Source organism: Carcharhinus amblyrhynchos, chromosome 3 (assembly GCF_965287045.1).
Source record: "Carcharhinus amblyrhynchos chromosome 3, sCarAmb.v2.hapA, whole genome shotgun sequence".
In the NCBI taxonomy this organism is placed as follows: domain Eukaryota; kingdom Metazoa; phylum Chordata; class Chondrichthyes; order Carcharhiniformes; family Carcharhinidae; genus Carcharhinus; species Carcharhinus amblyrhynchos.
Window position 1 is genome coordinate 46,454,035 of NC_137326.1, and position 25,953 is coordinate 46,479,987.

Sequence of the window (25,953 nt, forward strand, 5' to 3'; positions counted from 1 at the left end):
TTTCAAAACGTCGCTGGATTCCGGGGAAGTGCCGGAAGATTGGAAAACGGCTAATGTTACGCCGTTGTTTAAGAAGGGTGGCAGGCAAAAGGCAGGGAATTATAGGCCGGTTAGTTTAACGTCTGTTGTAGGTAAAATGTTAGAATCCATGATCAAGGAGAAAATAGCGAGGCATCTTGAGGACAATTGTTTGATAGAGCAGACGCAGCACGGTTTCGTTAAGGGGAAGTCGTGTCTGACAAATTTATTAGAGTTCTATGAGGATGTGTCTAGGGCGGTGGATAGAGGAGAGCCGGTGGATGTGGTGTTTCTTGATTTTCAGAAGGCGTTTGATAAGGTGCCGCACAGGAGGTTATTACAGAAGGTCGGGGGCATGGAGTTGGGGGTAGGGTGTTAGCGTGGATAGGGGATTGGCTGTCAAATAGAAAGCAGAGAGTGGGGGTCAATGGGTGCTATTCGGATTGGCGGTTGGTGACTAATGGAGTGCCCCAGGGGTCGGTGCTGGGGCCTCAGCTATTTACCATTTATATAGATGATCTGGAAGAGGGAACCGAGTGTATGGTGTTGAAATTTGCTGATGACACCAAGATTGGTGGAACGGCAAATTGTGCGGATGGTGTGGAAAGTCTGCAGAGGGATCTAGATAGGCTGGGCGAATGGGCCAGGAACTGGCAAATGGAATTTAATGTTGGCAAGTGTGAAGTTGTCCACTTTGGTAGGAATAATGGTAGGAAGGACTATTACTTACATGGCGAAAAACTGCAGCAGGCGACGGTGCAGAGGGACCTCAGGGTCCTTGTGCATGAGTCGCAAAAACCCAGCCTGCAGGTGCAGCAGGTGGTCAGGAAGGCGAATGGGATGCTGGCCTTCATAGCGAGGGGGATTGAATATAAAAGTAGGGAGGTCTTGCTGCAACTGTACAGGGCACTGGTGAGACCGCAGCTGGAGTACTGTGTGCAGTTTTGGTTGCCACACTTACGCAAGGATATTTTGGCCTTGGAGGGAGTGCAGAGGAGGTTTACTAGGCTGATACCGGAGTTGAGGGGGTTGAACTATGAGGAGAGGCTGAATAAACTAGGCTTGTATTAGTTAGAGTTTAGAAGAATGAGAGGATCTCACTGAGACATATAAGATGATAAATGGGATGGATAGGATAGAGGTAGAGAGGCTCTTCCCGCTCAAAGGACAGTAGGACTAGAGGGCACAGCCTCAAGATAAAGGAGGGACGGTTTAGAATGGAATTGAGGAGGAACTTCTTCACTCAAAGGGTGGTGAATCTCTGGAATTCTCTGCCCGTTGAAGTGGTGGAGGCTGCCTTGCTAAACATTTTTAAGACGCGAGTTGATGGGTTTCTGATAAGCGAGGGGATGAAGGGTTATGGGGAGAGGGCGGGAACGTGGAACTGAGACACGACAGATCAGCCATGATCTTATTGAATGGCTGGGCAGGCTCGAAGGGCTAGATGGTCTACTCCTGCTCTTATGTTCTTATAATCAGTGCAGATTTGCTGTTGGGAGATCCTGTCTAACAAATGTAATTGAGTTTTTTGAAAAAGTAGCTAAATGTATTGATTAGGGTAATACAATTGATGTTTATATGGACTTCAGTAAAGAAAAAGGTTCCACATTGAAGGCTGGTCCAAAAGGTAAGAACCCATGGGATCCAAAGCAAGTTGGCAAATTGGATCCAAACTTGGCTTGTTAATGGGAGGCAAAGGGTGATGGTAGAGGGTTGCTTTTAAGATTGGAAGCCAGTGACTCGTGGTGTTCTGCAGGGTTTGGTGCTAGGACCCTTGATGTCTATATACATCAATGACTTGGATGTGAATGTAGAAAGGATAATTAGTAAGTTCGTAGATGACATGTCAATAGTGAGGATAGTTTTATTCTACAGTCTAACACTAATCACCTGCAAAATTATGCAAAGCAATGGCAGTTGGAAGTTAATCCTGATAGGTGTGAGGTGATGCATTTTGGGAGGTCCGATAAAGGAAGAATATACACAATGAACAGAAGGTCCCAAGGGAGTATTGAGGAACTAATGAACTTTGGGATACAAGTCCATAGATCCCTGAAGGTGGCAGCACAGGGTGGTAAATGCAGGATGCTTGCCTTCATTAACCAGTGCATAGAATATAGGAGCAGGGAGGTCTTAGCATAGATAGCATGTTACGCCACAGATAGAATGTTAATGCACTTCTGGTCACCACACAATTACTCCAGAGAGGGTGCAGAGGAGATTCACCAGGATATTGCCTGGGATGGAGAAATTCAGCTATGAGGAGAAACAAGATAAACTGGGTTTGTTCTCCTTGAAACAGCAGAGACTGATGGAGGATCTGAAAGAGGAATACAAAATTATGATAGGCATCAATAGCGTAGATTATAAGAATCTTTTCCCCATGGCAGGAGTAGCCAAGACCAGAGAGCATAGGTTTAAAGTGAGGATTAAGTGGTATGGAGGGGATCTGAGAAAAGAAAATTTCATCCAGAGGGCGGTAGAAATATGGAACACACTGCCTGAGAGGGTGGCAGAAGCAGGTACGTTGGCAAAATTTAAGCAGCACCTGGAGGAGCACTTAAATCATCAATGCACACTCGGCTATGGACCAAGTGCTGGCAAATGATATGAGTATAGACAGGTTTTTTTTGTGGGCATAGTTATCACGGACTAAAGGATCTGTTTCTGTGCTGACACGGTGGGCAGAATTTTCTGGCCGCTCTCGTCTCAAAACCAGAAAATCTCACCTAAGATCAACAGATCATCCCATGGTCCGCCCCTCGCCCACTCTGATTTCCATGGTGGGCGGCACAGCAAAATTCCAACCTATGTTGCAATGCAATTTATGCAACTGGGAAACCCAGATAACATTTCTTAAGGTTGCTACATTTTGAAATCTTAAATGACCATGGGACTTTGAAGAAAATTGAATTTCAATGAAAGTCATGAAATTTAGAGAAGGATACATCCAACATATATTTACACAATGAGTGAACACCAATACCACTAGTGCACCCTCCATACTTCTTAATCCTTCTAACTTTGACTGCTTCATCGTGGCGCTGCTCCAACACCTGCAGCTGACATGAAGGCAGCCAGACTAATCTGATTTCCTACTCTTCCTCATTGTGATCCATTTTTTGTCAGGACCACCCCACTCCTTCCCCTTATCTTCTGTTTTTGTGATGTTTTGCTCCTGTCATGGTTTTTGTGTCCTGGATTGCTGGGATTTGTTGCTTGGATGAGAAATGTTCATCCAAAACAACATTAAAACTAAATCATGATTTTGACAAAGAGTCCAACATTCGACAATTAGAAACATCAAGCAACACAGAGCCAAAGTTTACATTCCTCCAGCCATATATGAAAATAAATATACTTATTCTCTGACAAATTCAATGCTGCAAACAGAAACCGATCAACACTATTTCTCAGCTTTCACAGAATCACAGAATTGTTATGGTGCTGCAGAAGGTCACTTGATCCATCATATTTACATTGGCTCTCCAAATGAGCATTTTGATTTAGGTGTCACTTCTCTGTATTTTCCCCATACCTCTGCAGACTGTATCTTTTAAAATAATTAATAATTAATCTACTGTCCTCTTGAATGCCTCAATTGAACCTGTCTCTATCACATTTCTAGACAGTGCATTCTAGACCAGAACCACTCTCTGTCAAAAATTTATTTTCTCATACCATATTTGCTTCTTTGGCAAATCACTTTAAATCTGTACCTCCTAGCTTGACCCTTTTATGAACAGGAACAGCTTCTCCCTCGCTACTCTTTCTAGCACAGTTATGGTTTTTAACACCTGTGTCAAATTGCCTCTTAGTCTTCCCCTCCCCAAGGAGGATAGTCCCGACTTCTCCAATCTAACTTCAGCCCTTGAACAATTCTTGTAAACCGTTCCTGCACCCTTCTCAAAGCATTCACATTGTTTCTAATGTGTGGTGCTCAGAATGGTACACAAAACTTCAACTGATCCCAAACTAGCATCTTGCACAAGTTCAACATAACCTCATTGCTCTTGTACTCTATGCTAGTATTCATAAAACAAAGGATACTGTATGCTTTATTAACTGCTTTCTCCACCTTTAAAGACTTATGTACATATATAGATGTCTCTGCATCTACACATACTTGAGAGTTGTACCCCTTATTTTTTGTTGTCTCTCCATATTTATCCAGCCACATTTCTCCATATTGAACTTCACCTGCCTGTCCACTCCACCAACTTGTCCATGTTCTTTGAAGTTCTGCACTGCTCTCCTCACAGTTTATAATGCTTCCACATTGCATTTTATCCGCAAACTTTGTAATTGTCCCCTGTACACCAGGATCAGCATTATTAATATATATCTCAAGAAAATCAAGAGTTTCAATAATGATCCCTGTGGCACACCACTACAAACATTCCTCCAGCCGTAAAAATGACCATGCACCAATATACGCTGTTTCCTTTTCCTCAGCCGATCCTATATCCATGTTCCTATAGTTTTTTTTATTCCATGAGCTATAACTTCTTTCACAAATCTGTAATGTGGCACTGTATCAAATGCCTTCTGAAAGTCCATGTACACCGCATCAACAGCATTATCCTTACCAGATCTTTGTGTTATTTCTTTAAACAACTCCAACAAGTTAGTTGAGCACAATTTTCCCTTAAGAAGTCCAGCTGACTCAGCATTTTGGCATGGTGCCATTCCCCTGCAGTTTCCCCATACCGTTGTACATTCTACCTTTTCAAATAGTCACAACTGCTGCCTCACAGCACCAGGGACCCAGGTTCAATTCTAGCCTCGAGTGACTGTCCATGTGACATTTGCACAATCTCTTTGTATCTGCATGGGTTTTCTCCAGGTGCTCTGGTTTCCTCCCTCACTCCAAAGATGTGCAAGTTAGGTTGATTGGCCATGCTAAATTCTCCCTTTGTGTTAGGGGGATTAACAGGGTAAATACGTGAGATTACAGTGACAGGGCCTGGGTGGGATTGTTGTTGGTGCAGGCTTGATGGGCCAACTGGCCTGCTCCTGTACTGCAGGGATTCGATGATTCTCTGATGATCAACTGCCTTCTTGAATGCCTCAATTGAACCAGTTCCATTACATTTCCAGACTTGGATTCTAGACCAGAATGACTCACTGTGTGCAAGACTTTGTAGTTCATATCATATTTGCTTCTTTTGTAAATCACTTTAAATCTGTACTCCTTGTTTGCAATTGTTTATGAATAGGAACAGTTTTTTCCTATCTACTGTTTCTGGTCCTATCAATCTGCATTTTTCTGTTCGATTACGAGTTCTATCACAAATAATTGTTTCCAGAAGCTTCCCCACCATTGAAGTTAAACTGAGTGGTGTGGAATTGCTGGGCTTATCATTACAGCCTCTTTTGAAGAGGAGCATAATGTTTGCAATTTTCTTCTGTCTGGTGAAGACCGCAAGATTATGACCAATGCCTCTGCAATTTCCATTCTCACTTCTTTCAACATCCTGGGACGCATCTTGTCTACTCAGTGTGCTTTGTCAACTTTATGTACCGATAGTTTATTCAATACCTCCTCCTCATCAATTCTGAACACTCCTAAACACAGAACTTCCTCCTCTGTCACCATGACTTGGACAGCAGCCAATTCCTTGGTAAAGACAGATGTAAAGTATTCATTTAACACCTCAGTTATGCCTTCCGTTTCACATGTAAATCTCATTTTTGTTCCCTAATCTGTCCTACGCCTTTTACCACACCTTTACAGTTTAGATGTCTACAGAAGGCTTTGGTGTTCCCCTTTCTATTAGCTGTTAGTCTTTTCTCATAATCCCCCTTTGTTTCTCTTATTTGCTTTGTCACCTCCTTACTCAACCTTCTGTATTCAGCATAGTTCTCCATTGTATTTTCTACTTGACACTTGTCATAAGGATATTTTTTCTTCTCTATTTTAATTTCTGTTTTCAACCAGGAAGCCTGGATTTGTTTGTCCAACTTTCCCTTCTGAAGGAAGGAACCTCGTTTGTACCCAAACCATTTCTTTTTTCAGTATAGCCCATTGTTCAACTGCAGTTTTTTCCTGCCAACCTTTTGTTTCAGTCTATCCAGCCCGGCTCTGTTCTTGCTCCATTGAAGCCAGCTCTCTCTCCAGTTTTTTTTAATATAATCTGGGTTACCCATTGTTTTTTTTCTACCATCACCCTAAACCTTATGATTCAATGACTATTGTCTCCTAAATGTTCACCCAATGACACTTGATCTATACTTATTTCCAAGAAGCAGGGCTCCCATTGCATCCTTTCTTGTTGGACTGGGCATATTGTTGCAGAAAATTCTCCTAAACACAATCCATGAATGCTTTCCTCTCTTTGTCTTTTGTATCTCTGTACCGCTAGCCCAATTTATACTCGGATAATTTAAGTCCTCCCGTTATAATTGATTTATTTGTAATTACCCTGCAGATTTGTTCCTCTACATCCTTCCCACTAGTTGGCAGTCTATAGACTATAACGAGCAATGTAATTGTACCCTTTTTGTTCCTTAGCACTAGTAAAGATAATTCTTAATTGAATCCACTGGGACATCCTCTTTCTCTAGCATTGCAATGCTTTCCTTAACCAATATTGTCTACTCCCTCCTTTTTTCCCTTTCCTATCTTCTCTGAACACCTTGTATCAAGAAATATTTAACACATAGTCCTGCCATTTCTTGAGCCAGCTCTACGTTATCACACAACATCATAATTCCTCAAGGTAATCTATACCTGTAACTTAATTGCTGTTATCCTGTAGGTTTGTTGAACACAAGTTGCCTCATCTTATGGTCTATTCTTGTAAATCAAAATTATGTTATGCATGACTTTAGCCTATAAGAACATTTGACATTAACTATAACAAGCTAATTGTGTATTAATAAGTATACCTGCACTACATAGACTGAAGCAGTTCAAGAAGATGGCTCACCACCACCTTCCCTATCTAAAACAATTAGTAATGGGCAATAAATGCTGACGGAGTCATGGACGCCCACATCTCCTGAAAGAAAACTAAAGAAGGCAAAATGTAATGTGAAAATATTTAATTAACATATACATAATTTTTTCAATGTGATTATAAGTGTTATAATGCTTTATTATAGCATGTATCTAACTGCCTTGCACTTGTTGGATAGTAATTATAAGGTCCATCTATCTTCAAGGAAATAATTAGCTGCAGCTTAATTTCATACAAAATATTATCTGATCCAATATTGTTTATATTTAAATACAGTCACTAATACAATACTGCGAATCCATGAAATACATCACATCAATACAGATTCAAAACAAAGCAAAATAACTCCTCGTCTTGGTGACTTGTTCTGTACTGCTGTCCCTAACAGCAAGTAACATTTATGCCACACAAGAGCTAAACACCAACAAGAGAGTATCTAACCATACCCCCCTTGACATTATTACCATCAGTGAATCCCCCACTATCAATATCTTGAGGGTTACCATTGACCGAAAGTTTAACTGGAGTCACCATATAAATACTGTGGTTACCAGAATAGGTTAAAGGCTAGGAATCCTGCTGTGAGTAACTGACCTCCTGGCCCTAATTCAATCCCCACTATCACCACTCTCCCAGCCCCACCCTTCTCCCATCCTCACCCCAAAAATATGTCCACCATCTTGAAGGTACAAGTCAGGAGTGTGATGTAATATTCCCCACTTGCCTGGGTGAGTGCAGCTCCAAAGCACTTGAGAAGCTTGACACCATCCAGGACAGAGCAGCCTGCTTGAACTTCTACCCCTTACATAAATATTCATTCCCTCCAACACCGACTAACCGTGACTGCTGTGCACCACTTACAAGACACTCTACAGGAACTCAACGAGGTTCTTTAGGCAGCACATTCCAAACCTACGGCCATGAACATCTAGAAGTATAGGAGCAGGTGATTTCCTTCCAAGTCACTAACCACTTAGAATCATAGAACCCTACAGTGCAGAAAGAGGCCCTTCGGCCCAACAAGTCTGCACTGACCACACTCCCACCCAGTCCCTACCCCATATCCCTGCACATTTACCCACTAATCCCTCTAACCTACACATCCCAGGACACTAAGGGGCAATTTTGGCATGGCCAATCAACCTAATCCACACATCTTTGGACTGTGGGAGGAAACCGGAGCACCCGGAGGAAACCCACGCAGACACAAGGAGAATGTGCAAACTCTACACATGCAGTGACCCGAGCCAGAAATCGAACTCAGGTCCCTGGAGCTGTGAAGCAGCAGTGCTAACTACTGTACTACCATGCCACCCATGGCTTGGAAACATATCACCATTTCTGCATCGTTGCTGGGTCAAAATCCTGCAATTTTACAAGAACTCTATGGGTGTACTGACATCTCAGGGACTACAGCAGTCTAAGAAGGCATCACCTCACCATCTTCTTAAGGGCAACCAGGGATGGGCAATAAATGCTGGCCTAGACAGCGATACCCATATCCCACAAATGACTTTTTATGAAGTCCCACACTACCCTATATACAGATGAAAGGGTGCTTGTTCAGAATACATGCATTCTAATCATCAGTAGAAGAATTTTAGTTAAACTTAAAAGGTTAACCAACTTGTAGGGCCGAACATTGTGCCCCATTATCAGAATCAGAATGAGACAGCACCTGCTGCCAATCAGTGTAAAAGTTTCCTTGCCTCATTTCCATTGCTGATCATTTTGGCTGAGGTAAGGTTTGGGGCCCAGCAAACAAGTAGCCAATTAGGTTTATTGGCAGCTTTCAAGGCATTAAAAGGAGGCCAACTGGAATTTTACAGTTGGCCTCCAGTGATTTAACACAAGGTGAGGTAGGGGAGCACTTCAACTCCTTGGAAATTGGTATCCAACAATAGGCCAGGGTCCCCGTGTTCCATGCACTCCTACAGGTCCCCCTTGTCTCCAAAAGTGTGATTGTAACAAATGACCACCCTGCAGAGAGATTTCCCTCCATTCTGCAACCCCCTCAGTTGTATCTTGGAAGCCTTTTCCATGCCTTTTTAATTTTTTAAGAAGTTGGTCACGTTGAAGAACCTCTAAGGTGACTCAGGCTTTCCTGCAATCTACTGTTCTTCTCAATTTGGAGGGTCTCTGATTGGCCCTGCAACTTTGAGAACCGACCCACCAACGTCAACTGCACAGGTAGCCGACCTCCATGTCAATTAAGGAGGACCTTCCATGAGAATTCCAAGTCAGAGACAGTTTTCCCCCCACCCCTCGACCAGAAACAGTCCTGACTCTTGCTTCCCTGTCCCAAGCAAAAAATCAACTCATCAACTCTAAAAGGCAGCTTGCTTAATCTTTTAAAAACTTGAAGCTCAAGAAGATGACTTCTTACCAGTTGCTTTATATCAGCATTTGTATAACAATCAAAAGGCATGAGATTGCTTTGAGGTACAGTGTTTTAAATGCATATTGCATTCATGCAGAAACTTAAATATACAAAAAGTCTATCTGAGCTTCAGTACGTAAAGGGAATAAAAGCTTTACTTCAGACAAGCTTGGGACAGTTATAATCAACCAATACAGTTTACCATATGCAGAGTCTTTGATCGCGGGTATTTTGGAAGTGTGCATTGGGGTGCCATATCTTTGGAATTGTAGGTATTCTAGTTACCCCAGATTGCCTGTCATGTGATTTAACTATTTCCAGACTCATGCTCACGGTTCTGGTGGGATGATGTAGATTGTAATTGTCCTACTCACCTCACAGCAATCTGTGTTGCTTTCCCCTCCTCCTCAGAGCTGTGGGCTGACAAACAGAAAAAAAATCCATGAAGAATTGTGTTCTTAATTGATTTTATATATTAAGAAAGCTGAACCATACAAAAACTCGTGGCATCAATGGTTAAGTTTGATCAACTCAAAAGAGTGAATATTGTTCATATTTGTGCCACTGTTATTTTGAGATCATCACTCTTTGCTTAGGTAACCCTGATGCAACAGTAAATTGATTCACCCTATAGACGTCTTATGTCAAAAATGCAAAGAGATTGCGAGGCGAATTATATTAATTAGAGAGCTAAAAAGATTCTGCTTGGAGCATTATACCTTCCAGCACAGAACCCCAGGGTGGTTCTACTCAATCCACATGATTTAAAATGGTTTCTTTAGCCTTTCGTTCTGATATGGAATTAGAGGAAGATAATTTCAAGCTCAATGACAGTCCCATCTACATTGACAGTAATGGGAAAAACAAGGAGCTGTTTTGAAACCTAGAATAGAATAGCCTGCTTACAAGTTTGGCTGCTATGATGGTACATTCAGGGAGATTGTTCTGTGCAAATTGTGTTCTACTGCAGGTGATGCAGTGCCAGGTTGCAGCACTTAACCTCAGTCCCGCAGATGCAGAATTAGTCCTTGGCAGGTTAATGGTAGAGGTTCTGAATACACGGGTGGTAGCAGCTATTCGCATAACACTGAAAACAACCGTGCTGAGTTTTGAAGAACTCAACCAGCCAACTGCAATCCCAGGTGCTTTTAAAAAGCAGCTTCCTCACAGACTCATATCACACCATATCCATTGCAAAGTGATGTTGGTGTGAAAGCAATAATGGCAGTCAATGATACCTCTGAAACCTGAGCCAAACTGGAGTGGCAACTTACATGTGGCATGGTAGTTAGCACTGGTACCTCACAGTTCCAGCCTTGGGTTACTGTCTATGGCGTTTGCACATTCTCCCCATGTCTGCATGGATTTCCTCTGGGTGCTCTGGCTTCCTCACAGTCTTTGGGTTAGTTGGATTGATCATGCTAAATTGCCCAATAGTGGCAGGTGAACCAGCAGGTTAAATATGTGTGGTTACCGGGATAGGGCCTAGGTGGGATTGTTGTCAGTGCAGGCTTGATGGGCCAAAAGGCCTCCTTCTGCACTGTAGGGATTATGTAATTTATACTGACAAATTATTTTGCAGCTTTGCTATTTTTACTTTTGGATGTAGCAGTGAACAGAATTAGCATTATATTATCTCCCATTAAAATGAAAAAAAAGTCTTGCCATTATGTTAATTCAAAAGTGGCAATGTAATGTCAACCTCAGGTGCAAGAAGCATCTCAGTCAGACATGAATAAGAAATTGGAATGAAGGACAATTTTGGGAATTATGTTTTGAAGCAGTAACTCTTATTTCCTGCTCCCATTTTGAGGGTTGGCTGCAGCAGTGATGTTAATTTGCACTGCCTTCACTGCCTGTCCCATAGAAAGGCTAGTGCAAATTCTGATACCATCCACCCATGACAGAATGAGTCTTTGTGTATGTTTTCCAGGTTATGCTTCACTTTAGCTCTATTCTAGAACACTCCCCTTCTGTTTGTTTTGCATGTTCAAATTATATGAGGTAACAGGGAGATACATAATTAAGAAGTTTAAATTTAAAAAATTAAAACCCAAATTAAAAACGAATTAAATAAAATAAAGATGGAGGGTCAGGTGATGTGTTGTTCATGCACAATGTAGGAGCTGGTGGATCCCATTGTGGTTCCCAGTAAGCATATCTGGAGTAAGTGTTGGTTGCTTTAGGAACTCCAGCTCAGAGTGGATGAGCTGGATTCTGCGCTTCAGACGCTGTGACACATCAGGGAGGCAGAGAGATACCTGGACACTGTGTTCCAGGAGGCAGTCACACTCTTTAGATAAAATACCTTGAATTTGGCCAGTGATCAGGATGGTGTGGCTGTGAGTGAGGCAGGTAGAGGGATCCAGAAGGGTTGCATGAGCCTCAGTCCCCAAAGTTGTCCAACAGATTTGAGATTCTTGCTCCCTGTGTGGACAGGAAGGGGTACGGCAGGGAGGATGAGCAAACTGGCCACAGCACCGTAGTACAGGGAGCTGTTCAAGTGGGGCGGGGTGGGAGAGGGGGGGTGGTTTGGTGGAGAGATAAAAGAAATGTAGCTGTAATTGGGGATAGTATAGTTTGGGGCATTGACACTGTTCTCTGTGACTAGAATCAAGAAACCCGAAGGTTATGTTGTCTGCCTTGTGCTCGGGTTCAGGATATCTCATCTGGGTTGGAGAAGAACTTGAAGTGGGAGGGTAAAGATCCAGTTGTCATGGTCCATGTAGGTACCAATGACACAGGTAGAACAGGAACAGCGATTCTGCTAAAGGAGCATGAACAGCTAGGAACAAAATTAAAAAGTAGAACCAAAAAAGTTAATAATCTCTGGATTACTACCTGAGCCACAAACTAATTGGCACAGGGTCAATAAGATTGAGGAGGTAAATGCGTGGCTCAGAAATTAATGTGGGAGGAATGGGTTTGAATTCATGGGACATTGGCAAGAGTACTGGGGAAGAGGGAATCTGTTCCGATGGGACAGTCTTCATCGGAATCATGCTGGGACCAGAGTCCTGGAGAATTGTATAACTCGGGCTGTAGGTAGGGCTTTAAACTAAATAGTTTAAAGGATCCAAGGGGTCAGGAGAGGTGAGAAAGTTTCCAAACCACATAATAGAGCACAGTGTGAAGGTGGTGGCAGGAATCTAACCTCAGGCAGAGCAAAAAAGGTGACAAGTATAAAAAGTGAGGTGGCAATGCAGGATTGAGGGTGTTGTACCTAAATGCACACAGTATATGGAACAAGATAAATGAGCTTGTTGCGCACATTGAAATTGGCCAGTACATGTTGTGGGCATCACAGAGATGTGCCTGCAAGGGGATCAAGGCTGGGATCTAAATATCCAAGGATATGTGCCCTATCAAAAGACTTGGCAGATGGGCAAAGGGGGTGGGGTTGCATTGTTAGTACAGAATGAAGTTAAACCGATAGCAAGAAGTGATATAGGATCAGAAAGCATAGAATCTCTGGGTAGTGTTGAGGGATTGCAAAAGTAGAAATACCATGATGGGAGTTACGTACAAGCCCCGTAGCAGTAGTCAGGATGTGGGGCAGAAAATAAATCAAGAGATAGAAAGCAATATTACAGTAATCATGGGGACTTCAATATGCAAGTGGACTGGGAATTTCAGGTAAGTTGTGGATCCTAAGAAAAAGAATTTGTGGAATGCCTAAGAGATGTTTTGTTTTGGAGCAGCTTGTGACAGAGCCTACTAGGGAACAGGCAATTCTGGATTTGGTGATGTGTAATGAGGCAAACTTGATTCGGGAACTTAAAGAACACTTAGGCAGCAGTGACCACAATATGATAGAATATGGCAGTTTCAGGTGGAGATGTTGGAATCAGATGTAATGGTATTACAATTAAATAAAGGTAACTATAAAGACATAAAGAGGGCTGGCCAGACTTGATTGGAAAGCAAGCCTATCAGGGAAGGCAGTGGAACAGCAATGGCAGGAGTTTTGGGGGATTATTCGGGAGGCACAACAAAAATTCATCTCAAGGAAGGGGGAACAGGCTAAGGGGAGGATGAGGCATCCATGGTTGACAAGGGAAGTCAAGGACAGCATAATAGCAAAAATAAGTGGCGAAGATTAGTGGGAAGCCAGAGGATTGGGAAGCCTTTAAAAGCGAGCAGAGGACAACTAAAAAAGCAATAAGGGGGAGAAGATTAAATATGAGCGTAAGCTAGCTAGCAATATTAAAGAAGATAGGAAGAGTCTTTTCAATATATAAAAAGTAAGGGGGGAAAAATAGGCATTGGAGCACTGGAAAATGAAGCCGGAGAAGTAATAATATGAAACAAAGAAATGGCAGAGGAACTGAATTTTTACTTTGCATCAATCTTCACACTGGAAGACACCAGTGGGATGCCAGAGTTCCAGGAGAATCACAGGGCACAGGTGAGTGTAATGGCCATCACTGAGGAGAAGGTTCTGAAGGTGGATCAATCACCTGGACTAGATGGACTACACCCCAGAGTTCCAAAAGAGATAACTGAGGAAATTGTGGAGGCGTTGGTGGTGATCTTTCAGGAATCACTGGAGGCAGGGAGGGTCGCAGAGGACTGGAAATAGCTAATTTTACACAGCTATTTAAGAAGGAAGAAAGGCAGCAGACAGGAAATTATAAGCCAGTTAGCCTGACTTTTATCATTGGAAAGATTTTAGAGTACATTACTAAAAATGAGATTGCAGAGTACTTGGAAGCACATGATGTGGGAACTGGCGGACCCCAGGGTCCTTCCCAGTGACCATGTCTGCAGTAAGTGCAGGTTGCTGGAGGAGCTCCAGCTCAAGGTGGATGAGCTGGCCTCTGAGCTACAGACACTGAGGCTCATCAGGGGGAGAGAGGGTGCCCCTAGACTGGCTAAATCTAAGGGTCAGGGACAAAAGGGGGCTGCTGGGAGGAGGAGGAAGGGGGGTGAGGAGCGGAGGCCTCAGCCTCTTAATCTGCATAACAGGTTTGAGGCTCTTGCTTCCAGTCTGGAGGAGGACGAGGCAGGTGAGGTTGGTGAGCAAACTGCACACGGTACAGTGATGCAGCAGGACATAGGCAAAGAGAAGGGGAAAAGGAACGTAGTAATGATTGGAGATAGTGGGGTGAAGAGTATTGACACTGTCCTTTGTCACAATGACAAAGTGCACAGAAGGGTGTGTTGTCTGCCTGGTGCTCGGGTACAGGATGTTGCAGCTGGGCTGCAGAGGAACCTGGAGTGGGAGGGTGAGAACCCGGTCGTTGTAGTACATGTGGGTGCCGGCGACGTAGGCAAAGTGCGGACTGAGGATCTGGGGAGGGAGTATGAGAAGCTGGGAATGGAATTAAAAAGTAGAACCGACAAGGTGGTCGTCTCTGGGCTACTGCCTGAACTGAGTGCAGACAGGCGTAGGGTTGACAGGATAAAGGAAGTGAATGGGTGGCTCAGGGATTGGTGTGGGAGGAATGGGTTCGAATTTATGGGGCATTGGCACCAGTATTGGGGTAGGTGGGACTTGTTCGGGCGGGATGGGGTTGGTCTGAATTGTGCTGGGACCAGAGTGTTGGCGAATCGAGTAAAGAGGACTGTAGATAGGGCTTTAAACTAATTAGGGGGGGGGAGGGTGCGAGGGTAGGTGATGCTACGAGGTCTAAAGTTAAGGATAGGGTACAGGTAAGGGAAGAGGCCGAGGATGTCCCAGTTGGTGGCATTACGGCAAATAGGGTCCAGGTGAAGGCTGGGATGAAAGCACTTTATCTGAATGCACGAAGCATTCGGAATAAAGTGGATGAGCTGGTGGCGCAGATCGACACAAATGGATACGATCTGGTGGCCATTACAGAGACGTGGCTGCAAGGTGACAGGGACTGGGAGATGAATGTACAGGGCTATCAAGTGTTTAGGAAGGATAGGCAGGAGGAAAGAGGGGGTGGCGTAGCTCTGCTGATTAAGGATAGTATCAAGGTGGTAGCAAGGGATGATATCGGAGCCAAAGAGCAGAACGTGGAATCGTTGTGGGTGGAGATTAGGAACAGCAAAGGGAGGAAGACGCTGGTGGGTGTCGTCTATAGGCCCCCGAATAATGCTCTGGAGGTGGGGCGGGCTGTTAACACGCAAATAAGTGCGGCGTGCAGGAATGGGACGGCAGTAGTTATGGGAGATTTCAATCTGCATATTGATTGGTCGACCCATGTTGGACGAGGTGGGCTCGAGGAGGAGTTCTTGGAATGCTGCCGGGATAATTTCCTTGAACAGTGTGTGTTGGAGCCGACGAGGGAGCGAGCTATCTTGGATCTGGTGCTATGTAATGAGGCGGGTAGAATTAGGGACCTTGCGGTGAAGGATCCTCTTGGAGAGAGTGATCATTGTATGGTGGAGTTTCTGGTGCAGATGGAGGAGGAGAAAGTGGGTTCCCGGACACGCGTCCTTTGTTTGAATAGAGGGGAGTATGGTAGGATGAGAGAAGAATTGGCAAATGTGGACTGGGGGAGTGCGTTGGAAGGTAGGTCTGCTGAGGAGCAGTGGAGGATCTTTAAGGAGATCTTTCTTGGTGCTCAGCAGAAATTTATTCCGATGGTTAAAAAGGACAGTAGGAAGAGAGGTAATAAGCCGTGGATAACGAAGGAGGTGAAGGAAAGTGTTAAATTAAAAGCGGAGGAATTTAGAGTAGCTAAGAGCAGTGGGCGAGAAGAGGATTGGGAAAGGTTTAAATGTCAACAAAGATTGACAAAGAAGTTGATAAAGGAGGGTAGGAGAAGCTATGAGGCTGGGCTAGCACTTAATATAAAAAAGGATAGCAAGAGTTTTTATAAATATATAAAAAGGAAGAGGCTGGCTAGGGTGAACGTTGGTCCTTTAGAGGATGAGAAAGGGGAGCTAGTGGTAGGGGATGGGGATATGGCTAAGGTATTGAATAACTTTTTTGTTTCTGTCTTCACGGAGGAGGACGTGAATAATTTGCCGGGTGTTAGAGATGGAAAGGTGGTAGGAATGGAGGGTCTTAATGACATTACTGTTACTAGAGAGGTGGTGCTCGACAGACTGGAGGGGCTGATTGTGGACAAGTCCCCAGGACCGGATGGAATGCATCCGAGGGTTCTGAAAGAAATGGCGGAGGTTATAGTGGATGCCTTGGTGGTTATTTTCCAGACGTCGCTGGATTCCGGGGAAGTGCCGGAAGATTGGAAAACGGCTAATGTTATGCCGTTGTTTAAGAAGGGTGCCAGGCAAAAGGTGGGGAATTATAGGCCGGTTAGTTTAACGTCTGTGGTAGGTAAAATGTTAGAATCCGTCATTAAGGAGGAAATTGCGAGGCATCTTGAAGGGAATTGCTTGATAGGGCGGACGCAACACGGTTTCATTAAAGGGAAGTCGTGTCTGACAAATTTACTGGAGTTCTATGAGGATGTGTCTAGGGCAGTGGATAGAGGAGAGCCGGTGGATGTGGTCTTTCTGGATTTTCAGAAGGCGTTTGACAAGGTACCTCACAAGAGGTTATTGCAGAAGGTCAGGGGACATGGAGTTGGGGGTAGGGTGTTAGCGTGGATAGAGGATTGGTTGTCAAATAGGAGGCAGAGAGTGGGGGTCAATGGGTGCTATTCGGATTGGCGGTTGGTGACTAGTGGGGTGCCCCAGGGGTCGGTGCTGGGGCCTCAGCTATTTACCATTTATATAGATGATCTGGAGGAGGGAACCGAGTGCAGGGTGTCGAAATTTGCTGATGACACCAAGATTGGGGGAAAGGCAAATTGTGCGGAGGGTGTGGAGAGTCTGCAGAAGGATCTAGATAGGCTGGGCGAATGGGCCAGGAAATGGCAAATGGAATTTAATGTTGGCAAGTGTGAGGTGGTCCACTTTGGTAGGAAGAATGGTAGGAAGGACTATTACTTACGTGGCGAAAAACTGCAGCAGGCGACGGTGCAGAGGGACCTCGGGGTCCTTGTGCATGAGTCGCAAAAACCCAGCTTGCAGGTGCAGCAGGTGGTCAGGAAGGCAAATGGGATGCTGGCCTTCATAGCGAGGGGGATTGAATATAAAAGTAGGGAGGTCTTGCTGCAGCTGTATAGGGCATTGGTGAGGCCGCAGCTGGAGTACTGTGTGCAGTTTTGGGCGCCGCACCTGCGCAAGGATGTTTTGGCCCTGGAGGGAGTGCAGAGGAGGTTTACTAGGCTGATACCGGAGTTGAGGGGATTGAGCTATGAGGAGAGGCTGAATAAACTAGGCTTGTACTCGTTAGAGTTTAGAAGAATGAGGGGAGATCTCATTGAGACGTATAAGATGATGAATGGGATGGATAGGATAGAGGTGGAGAGACTCTTCCCGCTCAAAAAAGACAGTAGGACTAGGGGGCACAGCCTCAAGATAAAGGGGGGGCGGTTTAGAACGGAGTTGAGGAGGAACTTCTTCACTCAAAGGGTGGTGAATCTCTGGAATTCTCTGCCCGTTGAAGTGGTGGAGGCTGCCTCGCTAAATATTTTTAAGAAGCGGGTTGATGGGTTCTTGATAAGAGAGGGGATTAAGGGTTATGGGGAGAGGGCGGGAAAGTGGAACTGAGCCACAACAGATCAGCCATGATCTTATTGAATGGCGGGGCAGGCTCGAAGGGCTAGATGGCCTACTCCTGCTCCTATTTCTTATGTTCTTATGTTCTTATAAACTAGGACTGAGTCAGCACAGCTTCGTCAAGGGGATGTCATGTCTTTCAAATCTGTTAGAGTTCTTTGAGGAGGTAACAATGAAGTTAGATAAAGGAGAACCGGTAGACACCATTTATTTAGATTTCCAGAAGTCCTTTGACAAGATGCTGCATCGGAAACTGTTAAATAAGTTAAGAGGCCATGGTGTTAAGGGGAAGATCCTGGTCTGGATAGATGGCTGACTGGCAGAAGCTAGAGTGAAGATAAAAGGGTCTTTTTCAGGATGGCAGCCAGTGACTAGTGGTGTGCCTCAGGGGTTGGTGTTGGGACTACAACTTTTCACAATACACATTAATGATTTGGAAGAAGGAACTGAAGGCACTGTTGCTAAGTTTGCAGATAATATGAAGACATGTGGAGGGACAAGTAGTATTGAGGAATCAAGGGAGCTGAAGAAGGATTTGGACAGATTAGAAGAGGAGGCAAAGTGGTAGATGAAATACAATGTGGGAAAGTGTGAGGTTATGCGCTTGGGAAGGAGGAGTGGAGGCATTGACTATTTTCTAAATGGGAAAATGCTTAGGAAATCAGAAACACAAAGGGACTTAAGAGAATCTTGAACGATGACTCCTAAGGTTAACGTGCAGGTTCAGTCGCAATTAGGAAAGCAAATGCAATGTTAGCATTCATATTGAGAGGGCTAGAAAATCAGGGCAGGGATGTACTTCTGAGGCTGCACAAGGCTCTGGACAGATCCATTTGGAGTATTGTGAACAGTTTTGGGCCCCATATCTAAGGTAGGATGTGCTGGCCTTAGAAAGTGTCCAGAGGAGGTTCACAAGACTGATCCCTGAAATAAAGAGCTGGTTGTATCAGGAATGATTGAGGACTCTGGGCCTGTACCCATTGCAGTTTAGAAGGATGAGGGGGGAGATCTTATTGAAATTTGCAGGATAATGAGAGGTCTGGATAGAATGGACATAGCGAGGATGTTTAAACTAAAGGAAAAACTAGAGCCAGAGGGCACAACCACAGGCTAAAGACATGATCCTTTAAAACAAAGATGAGGAGGAATTTCTTCAGCCAGAGAGTGGTGAATCTGTGGAACTCTTTGTCGCAGAAGGCTGTGGAGGTCAGGTCATTGAGTGTTTTTAGGACAGAGATAAATAGGTTCTTGATTAATAAAGAAATCAGGGATTTATATGGAAAGGGCAGGAGAATGGGGATGAGAAAAATATCAGCCATGATTGAAAGGCGGAGCAGACTCAATGAGCCAAACGGTCCAATTCTGCTCCTATGTCTTATGGTCTTACGGAGCACCCTTGATATCACTGCCTCAAACAAGGTCCTCTTAACACCAACTTTTTCAGAACCCACTCGTTTGTCTGCTTGGCTTTGTGACATACATAACATCATCCGAGTTCTATCATTTCAAATGCTCTACTTTGAGCTTCGTTACTCGTCTTGACGGCCCAGCTTTTACTGCTATACCTTGTCACCTGCCACACAAAGCCCTAAAGAAGACTTCTTTTGAGGTCAGGATTATTTTATTGCAGATGATTTCTTATATTACAATTTTTCATGTACTTCAATGATAGAAATAACAACCACAGGTAAAATACATTATAGCACAACTTTAAATGACCATCCATTTATCATCTTCTAATATTTGGAAAAATGCTGCATCTTTCCATAATTCACAATGATTGCAATTCTGCATTTTACAAATAATGAACACATGGTTAGCACAGTGGCACAGAGGTTAGCACTTGTGCCTCAGCTCCAGGGACCCTGGTTCGATTCCCAGCTTGGGTCACTGTCTGTGTGGAATTTGCACATTCTCCCCGTGTGTGCGTGGGTTTCCTCCAGATGCTCCGGTTTCCTCCCATAGTCCAAAAATGTGCAGAATAGATTGATTGGCCATGCTAAATTGCACCTTTGTGTCCAGGATGTGTACATTAGAGGGATTAGAGGGATAAATGTATGGGGCGAGGGCCGAGGGTGGGATTGTTGTCGGTGCAGACTCAATGGGCCACATGCCTCCTTTTGCACTGTGGGATTTCTATGATTCTATGATCTTCAAATCCAGTGCTTCAACGGCAACATTCCTTTAGGTTCTATATTAATTTTTGCGGTACCCTGAGCCACTGCCTACCAGAGTTCATCAGCTTCAGATACTTTAAACAATAAAATATATTTTTAATTAATTTCAGGTAGATCAATACACTACTTGTGCTATTCTACCAAAGTTAAGGATCCTGTTTTAATGAGATTATTAATTAATATTTCAAAGAGAAGAATCTATTGTCCTCTGTTTACTTATTGCCTCTGCTCATTTTGACATGTTGAGTATTGTTCTTTAATTATTTGGCCTTTGGCAAATTGCTCAAGTTGATTTGTATTTATGAAGCTTTAGGCTTCAAGACATTTAGTAGTGCTGAGATAAAAAAAAATGACGAATACATGAAGAAACACATATGCAGAATAAAGAAACAAGATGGTGGGTCAGAATCTTCTGTTGCAGGGCACCTAATGACATCTGCAACTAATTAGATTTGTACATTCAGCTCAAAAACCTTTTGGCACACAAAGTTGGTGCAAAATGATACCAGCACAACAAGGATAACAGGGTTTCATGGATGTCACCGAGCAGGGCAAAAAACAGCATGGTCCTTAACCAATGAGGTTTCAAAATATCAATAAAATTTTACACTTTTAAAATTTTGCTGAAAAATTCAAAAGAAGAATGGAATTCCTAACTTTCAAAAGTAAATTTTCATGGCCTCAGATGGATTATGTTAGAAACAAGAGACAATTTTAAGTAAGTTATATGCATATTTGTGTGTATCAGAAATAAGCTGCAGCTTTCATTTTAATTTATATTTCTGTATTTGTGTGTTGAAAAAGGGAGAACCTAAGTTTTGGTTATATTTCAAAGAGTTTCCTGTAAATCTGTAGATCTGTTGGCTTACCTGCATTTTAATAATATTTTATGATCCTTGAAGTGGAGATCTGCATTCGTAAGGAGGTTAGTGATTTAGGGAAGTTAACATGAATTAAAAAACTCAGCTATTACCCAGCAACAGGAGAACCACCAGGGCAGGGAATCAGAAATCAGTTCAGTTCAGTTGGACTAAGGCATCAGGAGGAACTGGGCAGGGAAGGGAACTGCAGCAGATAGATTTCCTGAAACCAAGTACTGGGACAAAAAGAAAGTCCTAGGAAGACACATAAATCAAGGAATAAGAACAGGAATCACAAGTGTCCTCTTTCAGTGAAGTTAAAGGAACAGAGGAAAAGGGTCAAAATTAGAGAGAAAAATTAAGATAAAGTGGACTTCTGAGAAGACAGTCAAATGTTAGTGACTCCTTACTATGGGGCCTGTGAAACAGTGGAGTTCTGTTGGCATGGCTAACTATCTGAGAGTGTGCCTGGATGGTGAAGCTTGAATGCATCTTGAATGCACTTGGCAATCCAGGGGAGAACAACATCAGAAGCAGAGGCTAAAACTCTGGAGGTGGTTTTCATTAAAAATGTCCAAATAAAAGTGTACCTTGGAAAGAAATGCCAAGGTTTTTTGAGTGTAGAGATTGGAAACCCAAGTTAAAAGACAGAGCATCTGTGAGTACAGTTGGCTCACAGCATGACAAGTTTCTGGGGGGACTTAATGAGAAATTGATACAAGTGGCTTTGGGTAACATCTGTCATTTGGTCACAGAGAGTGGTGTGTCTGACCACTGGTTGTCTATTGGCTTACATGGACTATACTTGCAGTGAACATTAGAGGAGAAAATGAGTTGCACAATTTAGTTAAGGTTTTCCTGTTTATTAACTGATTTGTGCTTTTGTTGAAGTTCACTAGCCAACTATGTTACCTGTTTTGTCACCACCCTCCACATTTCTGAAAAAAAAATCAAGCCAGGCTCCACCCTGGGATTGGACTAGTCCATTAGCTGGAATTCTAACAATTAGCAACAATGAACAACATTCACATAATTAAAAGGGAACATCCACTTGTAATCACTATTGGCAAATATCTGCTGTTGGTTTAATTAATCTCTAATGCACAAATACAGCAAGCTCTCAACATTTGATGCCTGTTAATATGAGACATACAGCAAAATGTCATTTTTGTGAAGCTAATGACTGACTAGTGCAACTTTGACAGCAAATTTTACATATTTACATTTAACTGTGCATCAGCTCTTTGCCTGAAATTGCTGTACAATTTACCCAAATAACAGCAATAGTGTCACTAGCCACACTATCAATTTGATAGACAATTGTGGTTCAAAGCAGTTTGTGCAAGAACATTTTGATAATGTTGCTATGTAATGGATACAGCAAATCCAAATGGAACAGATTGGTAAGGAAGAATGAGCTGCTAATGACTTCTCTATAGTTGCATTTGTGGTAAGGGACAATCCTTTACAGGCTCGTGATCAGGCTTACTCTTTGGAACATAATATGGAAGCCGAGGTCAATTGGGTACAAGGGCATGTGCCCTGGTAACTGGGAAGAGTTCAGTTGGAATCAGGGGGGAGATGAGAGCAGACCTGTGTGATGTTTCTGTCAAACTCAATGGTGTAAATAGTTATCATAGTTTAATAAACCCCTTTGCTGTTCATTCGAAAGTCACCTCCAGTACATTATAGCAATTTGCAAAAGAGATCACTTCAGTTAATCTGCCAGCTAAGATTATGCACAGCTAGGATAAACTAAATTATTCAAATTTAATTTTGAGTTTAAGGTGCCTTAGATTTAAGGAGATTTTGTACAATTGGCAATTTTGTTTCAAACTGCAAATATTCCATTGTGGACGAAGACTCATAATTCTAGTTTAAGCTGTCACGTATTTCATGTCAAAGATTCAGCAATGATTTCTTAATTTACAAAATAACATGGCATATAATAGACAATATTAAGTCATAAAAGAGATTGAAAATTGGATATGCTTATGTGTTTGTGATAACCAAAAATAAATGTACTTGCTATAAAGCCCAAAGATAATCATTGGAAGAATTTCTAATTATATAAATTGAGACAGTCCCAACTTGCTTGCAATTTCTATCTTATATAATTAGAAATAAGTGATGGTAAAATGTTTTGAAAAGTGAGCTATAAAATATCTAAGAAATTAAGTGTTGGATAAAGTTCATGACCTTTGGGATCGGCTAATGGAAAAAATGAATTTTTTCCTGGCATGTACAGCCCTACATTTAATCTATTTCTAAGGGCTTTGGGCAAGGTTTAGTGAAGAACATACTTTGATCCACATCCCAAACACTAATGTTCACAGCATTCTCTTGCACAGCTCTCAGAATGATCCACCTTGCAACTGCACTCATTCTTCTCTCTCCAGGCAGTTTTTCACATCCCCATCCGAACAGACAACACTCACAGTCTCCCTTATCCTCTCACCTTTATTCAACAAATGTTATTCCTCTCTCGTATCCATGCAGATCATTTACAATACTCGTAACTATTGCCTTGCAGGAGCAGACAGCACACAACCTGAGAAGGAGGCAATGTCTTGGCTGGTAGGAGGAACACTGGTAAGGTAGTCAACCAGTGACAACCACCTTGGGTGTGGCTGACAATCTGTGTCCGCCTGGCTCACTGGAGAGGAGGTTTTCATCCAAAAGGTTGCAGGCGTAAACAACCACCTGTGAAAACTTGAACCTCCTGATGTACAGGTGCTCTCACATATTGGGGGAGCTGATCTTAACTGTCTATAGACTGTGTGATGGGGTTTCTCATTTTCTTCGAGTTAGATCTCCGAATCCATCTGTTCTGTCCTTTGGAGAAGGAGCTGGTTGAGAAGAAGACAGCCAATGCTGCTGCTTGTTCTTCATTAAAGGTAGGGGAGTATTATCTGCTCCTGTTCTGTGGTAAAGACTAGCAGCGAAGAAGTCACAGAATCACGTGATTATTACAGCATGCTAAGAGGCTATTTGGCCCATTGTGCCTGCACAGGCTCTCCACATAAGCAATTCAACTGATGCCATTCCCTTGCCTTCTCCATTCTTATTTACACATTCTTATAACAATCTAATTCCTTTTGGGAAAACCCTATTGCAGGTCAGATATTCTATATCCTAACCACTCATTGCAATAGAATGTTTTTCCTCATCTCACCATCACAGATGAATTTCAATGAAGTACGAGGCCGTTGAATTAATTTCCTAGAAAGTAAGAATCAACTGAAGACATTCTCTGAGGAGCAGTGTGTGGACAGCAGCCTTTCATCTGACTATGACTGCCCCATTTCACTGGTCCAAAGTTTTCCAGCTTTTTGGTTTCGCTTAAGAAGAGCTCCACACTGTGCACAGAGGTTCTGATGAATTCCACACAACTCAGGAAAAACATCCACTTGTTGTTAAAACCAGAATCTTTGATTGAAACGATAATGAGTTACCTACTAGAATGTATACATGCCTTATCCAACACTTGGAATGAGGTTCCATGTTCACCTTCAAATCTATCTATCCAGATATCGACTGGAGCATGTTGTGCTCCTGACCTAACATTACCTTTAGAAAATTTAACTCACTGCACACATGCAAACGCATCACACATTGCCTGTGAAAATTCAGCCCTAAGTGTACTTCAAGGGAGAATATTGAAAACAAAACACTCAACTTATTTATTTGAGAATTTGTGATAATTAGGTATATACAAAAACAGGTTATATTACAAGCTTGAATATCTCGAACCAAAGTATTTTGAAGGAGATTTGCATGTATACATAAAACCGTATCAATTTTTTTTTCTAATATTCCACAAAATGTTCCATATGAAAAAAATTGCAATAATTGTCATTTCATGCACTGTAAAATTCCAAAGCAAATGAAATGATTAACGTGCCAGGATAGAGCATGGAATTGAAGTTTGAGTGTCATTATAATCGCCATGTCATATTGCAGTCTGTAATGCACTTCAACAGATCTATTGTTTTGTACATATATCTTACATAAAACTTTGTTTTTTGCTTTGCATGCTTAAAAATGCTTTGACACCACACTTTGATGCAATAATTTTCCAGTAATTTACAAAACATGCCAATCTCAATGAAAAAATGGTTTCTACTGTGTTTTTTCACACTTTTTTGCCTTTATTCATTGCAAGGAAATTGTCTTTAAGTGACACAGATTTCCGAAGAAAGTAGCACTTTGGAAACAACTACCATACTCTGAAGAGACAGTAGCATGGGTCAAGCAGAATCCACCAGAAAAGTCATCTACTTCACAATGTCTTGTGACTGGAAGTCTCATTGATGCTAGGAACTACTTTAGTGTTGTACTGGAAAACTGTAAATGCTGCATGCATTATCAAGCAAGCCATAAATTATAAATATGCTAACCACTAATCTAACATTAGCTGTAGTTCCTGCTATAAAGTGGGTGTAATGGGTGCAAAGGCAAAACAAACTTCTTATGGTTAGATTATTCCAGATGAATGTAGTTAAATTGAACTGAAGAATAACAGCACATTTACTTGGATAAGGAAAGTTTATCTTCAAAATAAAAGTATCTTCACCATGCAGTCAAAGCTGTTGATGTGGCTGCTTTAATAGAGTTGGAATGTAAGGATGACAAATGCATTTCAGTGTTTTTCATATAAAAGGCAGGAGTTGCCAAATCAATAAGGAACCCCTTGAAGATATGCCTCAGATTCAGCTTCAATGAACATTGTTTGAACTGAGACTGAAGCCATAGTCCAGATGCTGAAATGAATTGAGAATAGAGAACAGTACACGTACTCTAAAATGCACAAACATATTGATATTTCTGGAGAATGTTTACTTGCGCAAAATGGCTCACTCTTTCATCAAGCTTGACCATGCACAGATAATTTCACTGGGAAACCAACTGTGGACGGTTGATTTAGAGCTGCATTGGTACAGAGCAATACATTATAATTCAAGGACAACACAATTTAGAAACTTTTTACTAGAATTTGGCAATGAGCCAAA

The 25,953-nt window shown here is 42.5% G+C and overlaps 1 protein-coding gene across 5 annotated transcripts in view; it reads right to left on the reverse strand.

Moving 5' to 3' along the window:
- Positions 1–25,953, reverse strand: part of LOC145339265 (contactin-4-like) — a 2,278,868-nt gene that overhangs the window by 1,542,567 nt on the left and 710,348 nt on the right. For 4 of the 5 annotated variants that reach the window (XM_080183724.1, XM_080183676.1, XM_080183685.1 and 1 more), the window contains exon 4: positions 9,735–9,780. The exons of the other annotated variant lie outside the window; for it this stretch is intronic. The gene's annotated coding sequence lies outside the window, so the exon portion shown is untranslated. The remainder of the gene's footprint in view (positions 1–9,734; positions 9,781–25,953) is intronic. 5 annotated transcript variants of the gene reach the window in all.